We start from the raw sequence: 13878 nt of genomic DNA, 5'->3' as shown, positions 1-13878 counted from the left end.
CTGGGATTTGAGCCTAAGCCCGTGGTCGGCAAACTGCGGCTCGCGAGCCACATGCGGCTCTTTGGCCCCTTGAGTGTGGCTCTTCCACAACATACCATGGCCTGGGAGAGTCTATTTCGAAGAAGTGGCATTCGGAAGAAGTTTAGGTGTAAACGATTTGGCTCTCCAAAGAACTGTCAATCGCTGCACTGTTGATATTTGGCTCTGTTGACTAATGGGTTTGCCGACCACTGGCCTAAGCCTTTCCGACTCAAAGATGTATTCTCCGAGCTCCTGGTTAACGCTCTGATTGGAGATACGGAGACTCACTTGTTCCCAGGACGTGAAGAACGAGGGTGATTCTTTCAGGTTACAGATGGGGAGAGTGAGGCCCCGCTCAGCCACAGCCAGTGCAGACACTGCTTTTATGGTGACCCTTGTGTTGCTGTCCCGTTTTCCAGATCCATGATCCACACATGCGCCTCACGCTCTATACCAGTGCCAGGTGCTCATGCCTCCCAGCCTTGCTATGTCCGGGCCTCCGCCAGGAGCACCATTCTATCTGTGCCCCTGGCAATCCTCCTTCTTCGGCAAGACCCAGATCAGAGCCCGCCGCCTTCAAAACCCTCTCCAGACTCCTCTCTGTCTCTCTCAGTGCAGTTCCCACTGGGGCTCAGTGCCCGTCTGGGTCCCCTCAGGCACCGCGGCGCACATGGGTGGGGCTGCAGCCACATACACACGTATGTGTGTGCAGCGTGTCCCTGCCCCCAAAGTGCCAGCCCAGACGAACCCTCCCGAGAGGGAGGGTGCCGACACTGGGAAGATGTTGCAGCCTCACCCCGGACAGACGGATGGACGGCAGGCTTGGGTGCCTCCCGGTCCCTGGTCCCAGGGTGGTGAGACCCCCCACATGGACACGGAGGCCCCTGCACGCGTGTGCAGGGTTCACTGAGCAGACTGGACTCAGAAAGAAGAAGAAAAAAAAAGGAAAACAAAGAAAGTTAATCTGTAACAGCTTTCCTGTTCTCCTGCCACCAGCTCTCACGGCTTCTCCAGTCACACTCCTGGGCTAACAAGCCAGGCCCGTTTACATGGAAACTTGGTTTCTACTTCCCCATAAAGCGTCTATCCGGGCCCAGATGGCATTGGGTGCGGGGGAGAGGGGGGAGCGCCAGAGGGCTCTGCTCTCCTGTCCCATCTCTGTCCCTTGTCCCCACACTGCTCCTTCCCCGGGGTCCTGACCCCTCCAGGGCTGGGCAGGTGGGGGGTGGGGTGGGGCATGACCCCAAATGGGAGCTGGGTCGTTTGGCTGACTGTGCGTGCCCTCCACGCTGCAGGTGCCCAGGAGCTGGGTGTTAGGGACCTGGGCCCTGGCCTCAGCATTGCGCTGCTCCCTGATGCGGCTGACGGTCACTGCCGCCTCTCGCTTCTCCCTCCGCCCCTGTCAGATGGTGCTTTTCCAACCTTCCTGCCAGACCCTGTGTCCCCACAGGCATCCTGTGGGGCTCCTCTCATGACCCGCAAGCCTGTCTCCTCTCTGTGTCTGTTTAATTCCCCCCCCCCCCCAATGAACTCAGGAAGTGAAGCTGCCCTCACCCCTGCCCTCTCTCCTCACCCCACACTGCGGGCTGCTCCCTCTGGCACTGCTGTCCTCAGCCTCCCCTGAGGCCCCAGGGTCCTGTCCTCCCAGGGCCAGCTGACATGCTTCAAGATGCCCTGAGGATGCACTCTGCGGGTGCCCTGGGTGGCCCTGGTGCGGGAGGGTCAGCACGTCCCTGGCGTCCAGCCAGAGGGCGAGGCCAGCCTCCTTCCTGGCGGGCACTGCCCGGTCTGTGTGTGCGTCGCCAAGGCCCCTCACTCAGCTTTCTCGTACTTCAAGGAGACCCTCCCAGCCTAAGTCTCCGGCCTTCTGTACCAGCCGGGGCCACACGGGACAGCTCCACTCCTCTCTCCAATCCCTCAGGGTGCGTCCGGCGCCTCTTGTAAGGGGTGGAGCTTCTCACCTGAGTCCTGAGCTCTGGCTGGGCTTCCACTGAGAATCCTCGAGAGCCATCCCGTTAGCATCCCTCTCTCCCTCTGTTCTTTCTTGGTCTTTATGACACCTTCACGGGGAAGGCTTTTTCTCATGCCCACTTGGCAGATGGGAAAACTGAGGCCCTGGAGGCAGCCACACAAAGAACAGAACAGACAAAACCCAAACTCAGCCCCGCAGACGATGCAGTTTGTGTCCTTCGTGCACTGACCTTTGTCACCTGCATGGGAGAGGAACAGCCTGCATGCACTTGGCACCGACAGACGCCTCATGCCTTCTGGCTGAGGGAGCAGAAGAGTGACTGGGACCATCGTCTCCAGCCGGTGGGACCCGGATGGGCCTGACCTTGCAGGCGGGCTGGGCCCAGGCAGATGGAGGCCCGTCAGAGGCCTGTCCCGGCATTGGCTGGGCCATGGACCCCCTGTCAGCTCTGCTTCTGCCACTGCTTGGCTGGCTCTGGGAGGCAGCTCCTTGGCTGTATTTTGGGGACACAGCTGTCCCCCCTCCCACAGCCTGGCACGTTTTCAGAGCTGGATGGCTCATCTCGAAATGACATTGCGTCTTGGCTGACGGAGCCAGCTGGATCCGCTCTCCTCCGGGCCTGCCGGGTGAGGGGCCGAGGGGCAGGGAGGAAGGAGGCCAGGATGCATCCGTCTTCCAGCGCTGGAAGCTGCTCCCGCCTGTGGCTCGTGTTTGGTCCTGGCACCATGCCCAGCAGTGCTGAGCCTCCGCGGCCAGAATGCCAGCCTCGCAGAAGCGGTGCTTCTTCCGGACCTCCCCACAGAACACCCCCCCCCCCCCACCGCCACCACGGTCCCGTGGTACCTCTGAAGCCCCCCTGAGTGTTCTGACTTGAGATGCAGGCTCCAGCTCCTTCTCCCCAAAGGGGTTATAAAACCCTAAAACTGCCCACCTACTCACTTTTCTCGGTCCCCTCTGTCCTTTCCTGGCTCATGCCTGACTGTCTTTCTCCAAGACCAGTGGTCGGCAAACCGCGGCTTGCGAGCCACATGCGGCTCTTTGGCCCCTAGAGTGTGGCTCTTCCACAAAATACCACGTGCGGGCGGGCACGCACGTACAGTGCGATTGAAACTTCATGGCTCATGTGCAGAAGTCGGTTTTCAGCCTGGGCGAGTCTATTTTGAAGAAGTGGCGTAAGAAGAAGTGGGGGTGTTGGTCACAGGTGGCTCGCGAGCCGTGGTTTGCCAACCACTGTCCAAGACTGTTCTGGGAGCCACTTCCTGCCCACCCATCACGATCTGTTCTTCCCACTCTGCCAGTGGCACCAAGGACCTTCCCTGCTCCGAAGCCTTGCATGGCTCTCTGGGTACCTCTCTTCATCCTGGGGTTCAGAGCCCCTCATAGGCCAAAACCGGTTTGGCTCAGTGGTAGAGCGTCGGTCTGCGGACTGAAGGGTCCCAGGTTGGATTCTGGTCAGGAGCATGTACGTTGGTTGTGGGCACATCCCCGGTAGGGGATGTGCAAGAGGCAGCTGGTTGGTGTTTCTCTCTCATCGACGTTTCTCACTCTCTATCTCTCTCCCTTCCTCTCTGTAAAAATCAATAAAATATATTTAAAAAAAAAAAAGCCCCTTCATAGACTCTCTGACAACCTTAGTAGCCGTATCCCCACGCAGTCCGGTCATGCAGGTCCCCTCTGGATTTCCAGGACATGCCCCAGGCTTCCCGCCTCTGGGGCCTCTCTCTGTTGCCCCCACCCCTTTCCCATATGCCCGAATCACTCTGGGCCTTCAAGGACCGGCTGAGCATTCTCTCTTCACAGAGCCTTCCCTGATTGGTAGGCCTGACCCTCTCCCATCCTCGGTGCTCCTCTGCATTGCCTTCCGTGGTCTGTGGTCACTGATGCTTGCACCCTCTCCCAGCAGGGCCAGGTGGGCTTTGATCTTTCTCAGAACTCCCGCCTGAAACTTAATGTCAGGCATCGTGGGATGGGTGGGGCAGTCACTGCTTGCCGAGTGAATGGTTGAGTGACTAGCTATGTGCGATCATTTATTTATCCAACACATATTTAGTGAGTGCCTATAAAGTGGCATGCTGGTTTAATTGCTGTGGATGTAACACTGGATAAAACAGACTAAAATATCTATGTCTTCAGGGAGCTTACATTCTAGTCCGGGGAGATAGACAACAGGCAAGATACATTAGTAAAGTTTGCAGTGTTCTGGATGATCATAAATGCTTAGACTACATCAAGGAGAAGGGAAATAAGGGATGTGTGGGGTTGTGGGGAGAGGGCTGCACATTTTTTAAAATTAGTTTTTATTGATTTTTTTTTTTTTTTTTTTTTTTTTTTTTTTTTTTTTTAGAGAGAAAAGGAGTGAGAGTGAGAGGGAGATATCGATGAGAGAAAAACATCAATGGGCTGCCTTCTGCATGTCCCCTACTGCGGATGGAGCCCACAAGCTGGGTATGTGCCCTGACTGGGAATTGAACTAGGGACCTCTTGGTGCATGGGGCAACTCTCAATCAATTGAACTACACTGGCGGGGACAGTTTCATGTAGTATAACCAGAGAGGCCTCCCTGAGAAGGAGGGGGTGAAGGAGTGGATTATGTGGCTGTTTAGGGGAACAGTTTTCCAGGCAGAGGAAACAGGAACTGTAAAACCCCCGAGGCAGGAGTGTACCTGGTGGATTCCAGGAGCAGCAAGACACTGTGGTTAATGTGGAGAGAGGGAAGGGAGAGAGGGAGAAGAGGACAAAAAGTTGAGGGGCCGGATTATATAGGGCCTCATGGGTACTAGGTGGGATTGCTTTTACTGAGAGTGAGGCAGGGTTTTGTGTTGAGTGGGAGATCTGGCTTGTGTCTTCTGCATCCATTGAAATGATTGTGTCGTTTGTCCTTTATTCCATTGATATGGTGTATTACGTTGATTGATAGTTTTGTGTAGCCAACCTTGCATTCCTGGGATAAATCTTATCTTGACTATGGTGTGCTGTCAGCCCTCCATAGCCATGGGTTCTACATCCAGGAATCAACCAATCTCGGATAGAAAATAACTGGGAAAAAAGGAAATTATGTTGTTGCTGACTTGTACTATATTAAGCCTACAGTGGTTGTGTCTATACTAAAATGTACTTTTTTGGTCATCGTTCCCTAAACAATAATCTATAACCATTATTTACATAGCATTTCCATTCTGTTGGGTATTATAAGTACTCTAGAGATGATTTAAAGTATTCAGGAGGATGCATCTAGGTCATATCCAAATACTGCACCATTTTTTTATTTTAATAAAAAATATACATATATTTAATTAATTTCAGAGAGGAGAGGAGAGGGAGAGAGAGAGAGAAACATCAATAATGAGAGAGAATCCTTGATCAGTTGCCTGCAACCTGGGCATGTGCCCTTGACCAGAATCGAACCCAGGACCTTTCAGTCCTCAGGCCAATGCTCTATCCACTGAGCCAAACTGGCTAAGGCTACTACACCATTTAATACAAGGAACTTGAGCATTCATGGATTGTGGTGTCCTTAGGTGCCCTGGAACCAATCCCCCTCTGATTCTGAGGACAACTGTATAAATCATTCTTATGTGATGCTGAATTCAGCTTGGTAGTGTTTGTGGAGGATGTCTGTACCTAGTGTATTCATTAGGACTATTGGTCTGTAGCTTTCTTGGTAATGGCATCCTAGAAGGAGTTGACAAGTGTTCCCTCCCCTTCTATTATTTTGGAAGGGTTTGTGAAGGGCTGTGTTAATCCATCTTGTTAGAATCCATCAGTGAAGCCATCTGGTTCTGGGCTTTTGTTTGTGAGAAGTTTTTGATCACTGACTAAATATTTATTTCTTTTAGGTCAATTAAGACTTTTTATTTTCTTTTAAGTCAGTTTTGGTAGTTTGGGTCTTTCCAGAAATTTTTACATTTCACTTAGATTATCTAACTTGTGGCGTATACCTGTTCATAGTATTCCCTTATGATCCTTCACATTTCTGTAAGGTCAGTAGTAACAGTCCCTCTTTTGTTCTTGATTTTAGTCATTTGAGTTTTCACTTACTTTTTTCTTGGCCAGGTCGACTAAAGACTTGTCAGTTTTGCTGCCAACCTTTGGTTTTATTGATTCTTTATTGTTTTTCTGTAATTGGCTTGTGTCTAATAGAATCACTCTGGTTTCTCAGTGGAGAATAGACTTGGGGGACAAGGGCAGAAACAGAGAGAAGAGTTAGATTACTGCCATAGCCAGTGAGAAGTTATGGGGCTCGGCCAGTGTGGAAGGAGTGGAGGTGGTGAGAAGTGGTTGGGTTACAGATAGTTTTTGAGGGCAGAGCTGTCAGAATTTCCTGATGGACTCAATGTGGTGTGAAAAAGAAAGAAAAGTCAAAGGTGAGTTCTAAAATATTGGCCTGAGCAGGTGGCAGAAGGGAGGTACCATTAACGGAGACAGTAAAGGGGGCAGGAACAGCATGGTTTCGTATATTCTGAGTTTGTGGTGGGAGGTCAACATCCAAGTGGAGGTATAGTGGAGAGTTGGATACAGGAGTCTAGAGTCCAAAGGGCATGACATCACCCCTAAAACTTCAGTGGGCGGACCTGGCTGCAGCCCACGATGACAGATGTCATTAGATTTGAAGAACTTGTGAGGGTCCACATCAGAAAGGCGTCTAAAGGGGCTGAGGAATTGGCTGATGTTGAACTTCAAAATAGGCAGGGTCACTTGAATCTCTTTCCTCCCTCCACTTATCCCTTGTGCTCAGATTTCAGGAACCAATGTTCTTGCACTATCTCTGCAAGTCCTCAGAAAATGGAGGGGCCCCAAGATCTGCTTGGGAAGAGCCCGTGGGAATTTGGACACGTGTGTCAGTGTGTGTATGCATCTACGTGTGAATATATTCAAGTCTGTGAATGTGAGTGCTGATGTGTGCTCTGGTGTGTTCAACTTTTATGTACCTGTATAGTCATACTTCATAGGTATTGCATGTAAATGTGTGTTCATTCTATATGTACACGGGGTGTATGAGTGAGTCCATGTGTGCCATTTTGTATATATGTTTGTGCTTGTGTGTGCATGTACATGTGTCAGGGCATGCAGATAATTGTGTGGGACACATGTGCCTACGTGAGTGTGCACATGTGTGTCTGCAGCTGAGTATAGTTTTTCTACTGCTTTTGTGGCTGTACCTGCACCATGTGTCTGCCCCTAAATTCCCTGATGTGGGGGCCAAACCGTGCTGTATGTTTCATGGCCATGAGGTGTCCTGAGCTTGTAAAGTCTGGTCTGGTCTGGTCTGGGACCTTCCCTGGGGGAGCTCACGCCCAGTGGCCCACCTGCCGGCACAGGGGCTTCCACCTCTTTCCTCCTTCCAGTCCCCTCGGCATGGGAAGCGGGCTGTTTTGGCTGTTAATCGGGATCCAGACACGCACAGCAGGTCCTGGCTCACACCTTCTTCTTTGGCCTCCTTCCCAAAGCAGCTGCCCTTCAGAGGAGAAGGGGTTTGGACTCAGGGGAGGGACGGAGCCCCATGCCAGGCTCCACCGTCGCTGGCCCGGTTGCTGGAGGACATGGCTGAACTCACGCAACCCCTGTGGGTGGGTGGGCTGTGCGGTCCAGATGGGAGGGCAGGAGCGGGGGGATGGGAATGAGCATGCATCGAGATGCCTGCAAGACCTGGATGTCATTCCCGAGACTTCGTTTACTAGCTGTGTGAGCTAGGACAAGATCTTGGCCCTGCTGAGCCTCCGTTTTCTCAGCTATGAAATGGGAGCACGCGTACTCACCTCTCGGCTTCCTTAGGGAGCTGACTGAACGTCTGTGCTTGTTCCAGTGACTATGGCTGTGGTAACTTAAAACTATACTTGGTAATTTAAAACAGCCCAAACACATCTGCTCACCAATTTGCAGTGTGGACCAAGTTGGGCTGTGTGGATCATTTACGTTTTTTCCACTGAGAGTTCAGTAGGCAGGATGGGGCTGGGGGCTGGATCAGCGAAGGTTGGGCCACCTGCGCTGATGCTGAGGCTGCAGCTGGAAGGATTGGCTGGAACACCTGCCCGTGGCCTTTCCACGTGGCCCGGGCTTCCTCAGAGCATGTGGCCGGGTTCCAAGGACCAGCATCCTGAGAGCCGGAGCCAGATGAAGCCATATTGCCTTTCCTGACCTGCCCTTGAAAGTTACATAGCGACACTTTCAAGGCATTCAGCTCTTTGCTGGATCCACAACTTCTCACTTGGATTACAGGGGAGAGGACATAGATTCCGTCTTGACGTGGACTGACAGAGATCTTAAAGGGCACGTGGAAATATGACAGTGGGTGTTTGGGGTAAATACAATCTGCCACCGTGCCCGCAGGGCTCCTCCTAAAACTGTGGTCTGGGTCCTGTCCTGTGGGAAACAGTGTCTGGGCACACGGCCCCGAGGCCCCCACCAACGTGGGCCAGCCCCTCCCGGGGCAGGTGTCTAATTCCACGCTGCTCTTTTGGTCTCATAGGTGGGTTCAGTCTTGGGGTTCAGTCTTCACCTTCAATCCCCACGGGGCCCCCTGGGCCGAGGGAGCAGGGCCCTGGAGGGGCAGAGCCAAGGCCATGGGGAGGTGGCTAGAGGAGCTGCAATGTCCACTCACTTACCAAGTATTTCCCAAGCACCTCCTGTGCGTCAGGCTCTGTTTCCGTTCCGGGGATACAGCATTGAACAAAGCAGGCGAAAAAATATGTGTGCAATGAAATAAAGATGCAAAATAAGTGGCATGTTCGATGGGGATGAGCTCTGTGGACAAGAACGGAGCAGGGAAAGGGGACCAGCAGAGGGACAGGGGCAGTGCAAGGCAGTCAGAGAGCCCTCACTGAGATGGTGACAGGTCCGTAGTCACTTGAAGCAACGAGGGAGGGGCCGTGAGAGCTCAGGGTGGAGTGGGGAAGAGCATTCCGCACAGAGGGAAGGGAGTGTCAAGGCCACGAAGGGGAAAGCACGGCTGGTGCGTTTGAGGAAACGTGGTTGGAACGGGGCGAGCCAGGGAAGAGCAGGGGACATGGTGAGGTCAGAGGTCATGGCAGTGGGGATGCTGGTTGCCTAGGGCCCTGTGCATATGATGATGACTTTGGCTTCAAGTTTAAGTGAAATGGGAAGCCATTAGAGGGTGTCTAGCACAGATGAAACGGTCAGATTTATGGGTGTACCAGTGATCTGTGGCTGTATAACAAATCGCCCCAAACTTACTGGCTTAAAAGAGAGATTTATTATTTCCTGCGATTCTGTGGGTGGGCGGGACAGTTTCAATGCGGGTGCTCACGCCAGTGGCTCCCTTCACCCGGAGGACGGGCTGGGCTGGCCTGTGCAAGCCGGCCTCACTCAGGCCTGGCTCTCCGATCCTCACGTGGCCTCTTGTCCTCCACTTGGGATGACCACCTCCTTACGTGGCGGTCCCAGGCAGAAGTGGAAGTGGAAGCTGCAAAGCCCCTTAAGGCCTAGGCCTAGATTAGCTCAGCATCCCTTCTGCTATTTATTTTATTTTAAAATATATACATTTTATTGATATTTTACAGAGAGGAAAGGAGAGGGATAGAGTTAGAAACATCCATCAGCTGCCTCCTGCGTGCCCCCTACTGGGGATGTGCCCACAACCAAGGTGCATGCCCTTGACCGGAATCGAACCCGGGACCCTTCAGTCCGCAGGCCGGTGCTCTATCCACTGAGCCACACAGGTCAGGGCGCTTCTGCTATTTAGTAGTCAAAGCAAGGCGAAAGGCCAGCCCAATTTCACCATGGGAGGGCGCTATGCAAGAGTATGACCGCCAAGAAGCATGATTAATTGGGAGTCATTTTGTAAGATCTACCACGTGGTGTAACAGGGTCTCTCTGGCTCCTGTGCTGGCAGTAGAAAGAAAGGAGACAGAGACAGAAACAGGGAAAGGAGTCCGGCGAGAGAGGCTTGTGGCTGGGACCAGAGCCGTTATGGAGGAGGTGTGGAGAAGTGGTCAGATTCTGGCATATTCTGAGGTGGAATCTGCAGGATTTCCTGACAGGTTGGGTGTGGTGTAGGAGGGAGAGGGAGGAGTAGAGGTCGACTCCAGGGGCTTTGGCCCCAGCAATCGGAAGTATGGACTTGGCATTGACTGAGATGGAGCAAACGGAGGGAGGTGCAGTTTGTTTTGTTTTTGTTTCAGAGGGGGTGAAATTAGGAATTCAATTTTAGACATGTTAAATTTAAGATGCCTCTTAGGGCAGTCATCTGGAAATGTTAAGAGGCAGTTAGATATATATGAGTCTGGAGTTCAGGAGAGAGGTCTAGACTGGTTATTTAAAGCTGCGAGGTGGAATGAGATCATCCAGGGAGGGAGCATCCAGGCCGGAGAAGAGGACCACGGATTGAGCTCCAGGGCACGCCACGTGTCAAGGCTGTGGAGGCATCAAGCGTGGAGACCAACAGTTCAGTCTACCACTCGGCACCCTAGGACCTTTACGTTTTTTAAAAATATATATATTTTATTGGTTTTTTACAGAGAAGAAGGAAGAGGGATAGAGAGTTAGAAACATTGATGAGAGAGAAATATCGATCAGCTGCCTCCTGCACACCCCTTACTGGGGATGTGCCCTCAACCCAGGTACATGCCCTTGACCAGAATCGAACCTGGGACCCTTGAGTCCACAGGCCGACGCTCTATCCACTGAGCCAAACCAGTCAGGGCGGACCTTTGCGTTTTTAATTGGAAGAAATTAAAAAACAAAACAAAAGCAAAAGCAGAAAAGGGCAATTTGATCCATATCCTCATCTTTCAGAATTAGCAGCTCTCAACATCTTGGCCTATTTGCTTCCACTTTTGTTATGTAATTAGGTGACTATCAGGCTATACATGTCATGCAGATTTATTTATTCATTTATTTTTTGTTAATCCTCACCCAAGGATATTTTTTCCATTGATTTTTAGATTGAGTGAAAGGGAGGTACGGAGTGGGAGACGGAGAGAGAAATATTGATGTGAGAGAGATGTCTAGTGCCTCCCACACACACCCTGACCTGGCTGGGGATTGAACCTACAACCCAGATCCTAAATCGAACACTCGACCCTCCTCCTCAGTTGCGTAGGCAGATGTTCTAACCCTTGAACAACGCCGGCCAGGACCCAGCCTCCTGATGGTTGGTAGTTATATTATTAGTTTTACTTTTCCTAGATGTAGAACACCCACAGTCTGTTCTGCAAGCATAATCCTTCTGGCTGTTTGACAGCAGTCTCAGATTTAAATAGATGCAATGCTCACTATCAGTCCCTTTGCATAGATCCTCCACGCCTGAGCTCTTTATTTTGCTTCTTCTCTTAACCGGGTAGATTTTGGGGCTTAAGTAGTTTCATTCATTCCCCCTCCTCCCACGTCCCCCCAAGAAAGGCTAGAGAGAGTGTGCTCCTTTGGTGCATTCATGTTTGAGGCTGTCTTCTCCTTTCGACAGCGTCAAAGTGGGTATTCGCTCCTGGCTCACATTTTCTTCCCTCATTCCTTTGCAAACATTCGCTCCGCTGCCTTCTGGCATCAAATGTCGCTATGGAGAATGAAGTTAGCCTGATTTTTTAAAAAATCCTTAATGTTGAGTCACTTTTTCCATCTGGATATCTGAAGACTTTATTATTCATTCCTGAAATTCAATAGCTTAGCTAGGATATGAGTTATCTCTTGCTGTGGAACAAACCACCCCAAAACTTAGCCATGGAAGACAACACGCATTTATCGCCTCTGTTTCTGTGGGTCAGGAATCCAGGCACAGCCTCGCGGGGCCCTCTGGTTCACCGTCTCTTACAGACTGCTGTCAAGGCAAGGGAGAGAAAACAGGAGGCACCTCGGGAATCATGTCGGAAGATGCTTACCATGGCTAGGCTGTGTCTCAATGGTAAATATTCTATATAGTGGTCGGCAAACTCATTATATCAACAGTACAACGATTGAAATTTCTTTGGAGAGCCAAATTTTTTAAACTTAAACGTCTTCTAACGCCACTTCTTCAACATAGACTCGCCCAGGCCGTGGTATTTTGTGGAAGAGCCACACTCAAGGGGCCAAAGAGTCGCATGTGGCTTGTGAGCCTCGCTTTGCAGACCACTGTCCCATAGCATAACAAAATCTCTTCCGATAACATTAATGTTCTCCTTTTTAAAAAATATGTTTTTATTGATTTCAGAGAGAGGAGAGAGAGAGAGAGAGAAAAACATCAACCATGAGAGAGAATCATTGATCGGCTATCTCCTGCACCCCTCTCCGTTCCCCCAATCTCTCCCTCATTGGGGATTGAGTCAGCAACCTGGACATGTGCCAAGACTGGGAGACACACCTCCTGGCTCATAGTTTGCCTCTCAACCACTGAGCCACGCCCAGTCGGGCCTAATAATGTTCGTCTTATCTGAATCAGTGTGGCACATCCTCCTTCCCCATTTCAACTCTTGGAGTAGTTCTTATGTTTGTGGGTTGTGTCATCTCCAGGGCTGGGCCTAGGGTGAGGCAAGTGAGGCATTGAGGACACATAATTTCGGGAGGCGCTCCCTCTCAGGTGTTGGCCCTGCTGGGGTGCCCCCGGAGAGGCAGCAGCTCCTTAAGTCCGGTGCCTTGGGTGCTCGCTCCAGTCCCAGCCCTGAGCACATCCACGTGTCTTCCATATCATTCACTTCTCTCTCACGTGTCCTTCTCTTTGTGTTTGAAAAAAAATCACTCGTCAGTGAGATTATATCAAGCCTTTTCTTTATATTAGTAAGTCTTTTATTAATGCCTATTTTGTTTCTAACTGTTTATAATGTGTTTGTTCTGTAATAATGTTGTTTTCTGTTTTGCAGCCCCCTCCCCAATTTATTTCCTTAGGTCTGTGATATTCTTTTATGTCTCATCCTATGGGGGTTTGTTTCATCTCTGAGCTCTTTCTTGATTGAACATTCAATCTAGTCTGAAGTAATTATAAGGAATTTTATTCTGCTCCTCTTATTAACTGTCTTCTAGGTTGGATTCTTTCCCTCCTCCCTGCCTTTCTCTCTCCCTTCCCTTCCCTTCCCTCTTCCCTTCCCCCTTCCCTTCCCTTCCCTTCCCTTCCCTTCCCTTCCCTTCCCTTCCCTTCCCTTCCCTTCCCTTCCCTTTCCTTCCATCTTCCCTTCCATCTTCCCTTCTCTTCCCTTCCCCCTTCCCTTCCCCCTTCCCTTCCCTTCCCTTCCCTTCCCTTCCCTTCCCTCTTCTCTTCTCTTCTCTTCCCTTCCCTCTTCTCTTCCCTCTTCCCTTCTCTCTCTTCCCTTCCCTTCCCTTCCCTTCCCTTCCCTTCCCTTCCTTCCTTCCTTCCCTTCCCTTCCCTTCCCTTCCCTTCCCTCTTCCCTTCTCTTCTCTTCTCTTCCCTTCCCTCTTCCTTCCTTCCCCCCCCTTCCCTCTCTCTCCCTTTCCCTCTTCTCCCTTCTCTTCTCTTCTCCTCTTCTCTTCTCTCTCTCTCTTCCTTCTCTTCTTCTCTTCTCTTCCTTCCTTCCTTCCCTCCCCTTCCCTTCCCTCCCTTCCCTTCCCTTCCTTCCCTTCCCTTCCCTTCCCTTCCCTTCCCTTCCCTTCCCCCTTCCCTTCCCTTCCCTTCCCCCTTCTCTCTCTCCCTCCTTCCCTTCCCTTCCTTCCCCCCCTTCCCTTCCCGTCCCTTCCCTTCCCTTCCCTCCCCTCCCTTCCCTCCTCTTCCCTTCCCTCTTCCCTTCCCTCTTCCCTTCCCTCTTCCCTTCCCTCTTCCCTTCCCTCTTCCCTTCCCTCTTCCCTTCCCTCTTCCCTCCCCTTTCCCCTTCCCTTTCCCTTTCCCTTTCCCCTCCCTCCGCTTCCTCCTTTTCATTTCTTTTCTTTTCCTTTCCTTTTCTTGTTTCTACTCTCTCTGTGTCTGCTGAGTGCTCTCCCCTAGCTCGGGTCTGGGCAGCTCTGCTCAG

The 13878-nt window shown here is 51.4% G+C and overlaps 1 protein-coding gene across 1 annotated transcript in view; it reads left to right on the top strand.

Moving 5' to 3' along the window:
* Positions 1-13878, top strand: part of SPNS3 (sphingolipid transporter 3 (putative)) — a 45959-nt gene that overhangs the window by 18507 nt on the left and 13574 nt on the right. The gene's annotated exons all lie outside the window — the stretch shown is intronic.

Source organism: Pipistrellus kuhlii, unplaced genomic scaffold (genome assembly GCF_014108245.1).
Source record: "Pipistrellus kuhlii isolate mPipKuh1 unplaced genomic scaffold, mPipKuh1.p scaffold_m20_p_23, whole genome shotgun sequence".
NCBI classification, from domain to species: Eukaryota; Metazoa; Chordata; class Mammalia; order Chiroptera; family Vespertilionidae; genus Pipistrellus; species Pipistrellus kuhlii.
Note: the sequence above shows the minus strand (reverse complement) of the source record. Positions and strands in the feature narration are given on the sequence as shown.